Genomic DNA, 5,730 nt, shown 5'->3' with positions numbered 1-5,730 from the left:
CCTGGGTGGGTTTATGTGCAAGGCAAGGGTCCTATACTATTGTTCCTGCTAATGCATCCAGAATTTTTATTTATTTATTTATTTAATTTTTAAAATAATTTATTTATTTATTGAATCACTGTGGGAAAAGTTACAAAGCTTTCAGGTTTAGGTCTCGGTCATGCAAATATCAGACACATTTCCCTTTACCAATACATATTTTTCACCACAAAGAACCCCAATAAACCCCCACCCCCCACCCCTCCCAATGCCTGTGAGGCAGATGAATTCTAGTTAACACTCTATGTACTTTGACTAGATTCATTGTTTCGATAAAAGATGCACCATTATTATTTAGAGTTTACCCCCCCCCCCCCCCAAATCAGACATGCTGAAAAAGCATTGTGAAATAACTTGCTTTCTACAGCTGGGTTCAAGAATTAAATGATTTGGATTTCTGCTATTTTACTTATTAGCCCTGGAAGTATTTCTACTGAGAGTCAGATAATTAAGAGATTGGTGTCTGTGCTCTGGGGCCATGGCCGTACCGGAGGGCCTCTCATGGGGGGCAACTGGTGACCTCGGTAGGGCGTGAAGGATGAGCCGGGAACGCCCCCCTTCCCATGAGGTTTTAGTCACACCATCACCACTGGCTCATACCTGGCTTTCCACAAGGTTCCCAGGCGGCTGCCATCTTTCTTTCTATTTTATTTGTAATAGTGAGACATCATGAGGTACAGTTGCAGACTTACACATTTTTGTGCTTGGCAGTAATAATTAAAACAGCATGGTACTGGAACAAAGGCAGAACTGCAGACCAATGGAACAGGGTTGAATACACTGACATCTCTCCTCAATCATATGCTCATCTAATCTTTGATAAAGGTGCAAGTAATGTGAAGTGGAGTAAGGAAACCCTCTTTAATAAATTGTGTTGGCATCACTGGACGGCTACATGCAAAAAAATAGGCTCAGAACTCTGCCTAACACCATGTACAAAAGTAAGATCAAAATGGATTAAAGACCTCAACATCAGACCAGAAACCATAAGGTACATTGAAGATAAAGTTGGCAAAACCCTCCATGACATTGAAGCTAATGGTATCTTCAAAGATGTCACGCCACTGGCCGAGCAAGTGAAAACAGAGATAGATAAATGGGACTATCTTAAACTAAGAAGCTTCTGCACCTCAAAAGAAACAGTGACCAAAATACAAAGACAGTCTACAGAATGGGAAAGGATATTAGCCGAACACACATCTGACAAGGGGTTAATATCAAGGATATACAAAATACTGGTTGAACTCCACAAGAAGAAAACATCCAACCCCATCCAAAAATGGGGCAATGAAATGAACAGAAACTTTCTCAAAGAAGAAATCCGAATGGCAAAAAAGCACATGAGAAAATGCTCTACATCATTAATCATCAGGGAGATGCAGATCAAAACCACAATGAGATACCATCTCACACCTCAGAGACTGGCCCACATTCAAAAGAACAAAAGCAACCAATGCTGGCGTGGATGTGGCGAGAAAGGGACACTCCTTCACTGTTGGTGGGAATGTCCACTGGTTCAGCCCTTCTGGAAAACAGTATGGACGATTCTCAAAAAATTAGAAATTGAGCTCCCATTTGACCCAGCAATACCACTCCTGGGAATATATCCCAGAGAGGCAAAAATGTATAGTCGAAGTGACATCTGCACTTGTTTGTTCATTGCAGCACTCTTTACAATAGCCAGAAACTGGAAGAAACCTGAATGCCCAAGAACAGATGACTGGTTAAAGAAACTTTGGTACATCTACACAATGGAGTACTATGTAGCTCTTAGAAAAGATGAAGTCATGAAATTTACATACAAGTGGTACAATATGGAAAGTATCATGCTAAGCGAAATGAGTCAGAAAGAGAGGGATAGACATAGAAAGATTGCATTCATCTGGGGGATATAAAGTAACAAAGTATGAGATTAATACCCAAGAATAGCTGAGATCAGCACCAGGAGGATTACTCCATAACTTAGAGGCCAGCCGGGTATCCTAGAGGAAAGGGCTGTTCAGATAGAGAAGGGAGCACCAAATAAAGGATGTTTGGAGGATCCTCCCAGGAGGGGAGATGCATGTCGAAAGCAGACTATGGACTGAACATGTTTGCCACTCAATGCCTCTTTTGCAGACCACAACACCCAAAAGGAGAGAGAGAACACAGGGGATTGCCCTGCCACAGAGACAGGGGGGATGGGGGGATGGGGGTGGGAGGGATATTATCCATGGTGGTGGAAAATGGACACTGGTGGAGGGATGGGTATCTGATCATTGTATAATTGAAACCAAAGCACAAAAAATTGTAAATCTACAACTTTAAAACAAATAAAATAAAATAAAGGGAAAAAAAGCATTTTTGTGCTTGGGTTTCAATTATACAATGATCTAATACCCATCCCTCCACCAGTGCCCATTTCCCACCACCATGGATCCCAGTATCCCTCCCACCCCCCATGCCCCCCCATCCCACCTTGCCTCTGTGAAGCATGCTGAAAGTAGACTATAGACTAAACATGATTGTCACCCATTGCCTCTTTTGCAAACCACAACACCCAATAAGAGAGAGAGAACAAAAGGGAATGCCCTGCATCCAGAATTTTTAACTAAATTAAATTAACTAAATTAAACTAAACTAACTTTCTAAGCATTTCTGGTGATGCTAATGCTTTTGGTTTAAAGAGTACACTTTGAGAGAATGATTGATCTATAAGAAGTATCATTAAGGTGATTTTTCAGTTATTATATTATCACTGTCACTGTCACTGTCCTCCTGTTGTTCATTGATTTGCTCAAGCGGGCCCAGCAACGTCTCCATTGTGACACTTTTACTGTGCTTGGCATATCGAATACATCACGGGTAACTTGCAGGCTTTGCCATGCGGGTGAGATACTCTCAGTAGCTTGCCGGGCTCTCAGAGAGGGGCGGAGGAATTGAACCTGGGTCGGCCAGGTTGGCCGCATCCAAGGCAAATGCCCTACCTACTGTGCTATAGCTCCAGCGCATTCAGTATATACATCCAGTTATTCTAATATAAATATCTAGTCTCTATTCTGTGTTTCCTCCCTCTTTTTTGCCCTCCTTCCCATTTCCACTTTCTTCTTCTTCTTCTTCTTCTTCTTCTTCTTCTTCTTCTTCTTCTTCTTCTTCTTCTTCTTCTTCTTCTTCTTCTTCTGCTTCTGCTTCTGCTTCTTCTGCTTCTTCTTCTTCGTCTTATTTGGAGATTATGGAAACTACCTAACTTCTCACCTCTGCCTTTTTGGTAAACATCTCATGTCGTTCCTTATATCTAAACAGCAGAAGGAAACTATATGCTGTTTTTCATTTAATATCTTGTTTCATTCAGTGAAAGAGAAACAAGTGTTCCCTGGACATTCACTAATATGAACTGATATTGTCTACTAATAATAGAGTCTCTTTGATGACCCATGCTTTAAAAAAATTGGAAGCTCCATAGCCACCCTGATGCCAAGGGGTATTTTTGACATTTAAAGTCTATTTAATCTTTTATCAGGATAAATATTTGAGAAATAAAATGGTCAGGAAAATGGCTAAGGAAAACATCTCAAGTCAGAGCTTTGAAGGGCATGTCATGTTTAGCCCGCAGCCTCAAAAAACTGTCTTTGTGTTCTTTATCTTGGAAGGGTAGTTGTTTTCTTGAGAACTGTGGATTCCACAGATATAAGAAGTGATTTCTTAAAAATTTATTTTTATGTAGAAAAAGCCATAACTGTTGATAAAATTCTAGAATTAAATTGATTAGATAACAATGGGCTGGAGTGATAGCACAGTGGGTAGGGCATTTGCGTTGCATGTAGCCAACCTGGCCAACCCGAATTCGATTCCTCTGTCCCTCTCGGAGAGCCTGGCAAGCTACAGAGAGTATCTCACCTGCACAGCAAATCCTGGCAAGCTACCTGTGACGTATTCGTTATGCCAAACACAGTAACAACAAGTCTCATGATGGAGATGTTACTGGTGCCCGCTCGAGAAAATTGATGAACAACTGGAGGACAGTGCTACAGTGCTACAGATAACAAAGCTCCAATATTAAAATCAAAAGTATAGAAAATCAATTTATGTGAAAACTGTTCTATCTGATCATGGTGTTAAGTTCTTATTTAAGAATTTTTTATTTTATTTTATTTTTTAATTTTTATTAGTGAGAAACCATGAGGTACAGTTGTAGACTTACAAATTTTGTGCTTGAGTTCCAATTATACAATGATCAAATACCCATCCCTCCACCAGTGCCCATTTCCCACCACCATGGAGCCCAGTATCCCTCCCACCCCCTATGGCCCCCATCCCACCCTGCCTCTGTGGCAGGGCATTCCCTTTTGTTCTCTCACTCCTTTTGGGTGTTGTGGTTTGCAAAAGAGGCATTGAGTGGCAATCATGTTTGCCCAGGTCCAGATGGATTCACTAGCGAATTTTTCCAAACATTTAAAGAGGACCTACTGCCAGTTCTTCTCAAGCTTTTCCAGGAAATTGAAAAAACAGAAACTCTCCCAAACAGTTTCTATGAAGCCCATATCTCTCTAATAAAGGTAAAGGCCTTCCCGTTGTTCATCGATTTGCTTGAGCGGGCCCAGTAACGTCTCCATTGGAGATTTTGTTGTTACTGTGTTTCACATATCGAATACATCACGGGTGGCTTGCCAGGCTCTGCCGTGCAGTCGAGATACTCTCCGTAGCTTGCCGGGCTCTCTGAGAGGGGCGGAGGAATCGAACTCGGGTCGGCCATGTTGGCTGTGAGCAAGGCAAACGCCCTACCGCTGTGCTATCGCTCCAGCCTATCGCTTCTCGGCCTTTTGGCTAAGATCAAGTGTAGTACCTGTTCTTATCAGTTTAATATCTCTCTAATACCAAAAGGAAACAAAGACACCACAAGAAAAGAAAACTACAGGCCGATATCCCTGATGAACATCGATGCAAAGATTCTCAACAAAATACTAGCAAATAGAATTTAACTACTCATCAAAAATATCATACACCATGACCAAGTGGGATTCATTCTGAGGATGCAAGCATGGTTTAACACTCAGAAATCAATCAACATCATCCATCATATCAACAAAAGAAAAGATAGAAATCATATGATCATATCAATAGATGCAGAGAAAGCATTTGACAAGATCCAGCACCCATTTATCATGAAAACCCTCACCAAAATGGGAATAGAAGGAACTTTCCTCAATATAGTTAAAGCCATGTTATCTAAGATTTTTTTTCTAGTTGTTGCTAGTTTGTTGCTAGTTCAGCCATCTGTGTTATTCTTTTTGCTTGTTAAGTTTAGTTGGTTCCTATGTTATTTTCCCATGTAATTTGGTATGCTCTACTGAAATTTCATTGTTTAGGAATTAGGAGGTGTTGCATGGCCTTCAGAATCTGGGTCTGTGGTCTGGGTCAATGAGTTGACATGGGAATGGTTTTAGGAGTGTGGTGTCTGGGGTTTTTGGAAGTGGAATTGGTTGGTGGGTGCTATTCACGCCAAATCTGAAAATCACCAGAGTTCTTGTCCTGGACAATGGGTGCCTGAAATTATTCACAGTTTAGTCTCTCTGCAGAGAATATTCATAAAGTGATAGAGTTGAGCCCTTGGTGTGATTATGGGGTTGAAGTGTGAGTGTAGCTGCTGGGGCTTAAGTTGGGTATGTATTTGGCCTGCTTGCTTCCCGTGGTCACCCTGGAGTTTTCAGATGC

General features: G+C 41.3%; 1 pseudogene; it reads left to right on the top strand.

Annotated features, from left to right (window-relative positions):
* Window positions 1-4,822: 4,822 nt before the first annotated feature.
* On the top strand, window positions 4,823-4,917 carry LOC130020202 (uncharacterized; annotated as a pseudogene).
* Window positions 4,918-5,730: the final 813 nt, after the last annotated feature.

Source organism: Sorex fumeus, unplaced genomic scaffold (genome assembly GCF_029834395.1).
Source record: "Sorex fumeus unplaced genomic scaffold, SorFum_2.1 ptg000010l, whole genome shotgun sequence".
In the NCBI taxonomy this organism is placed as follows: domain Eukaryota; kingdom Metazoa; phylum Chordata; class Mammalia; order Eulipotyphla; family Soricidae; genus Sorex; species Sorex fumeus.
This window is presented reverse-complemented; position numbering and strand designations above follow the sequence as displayed.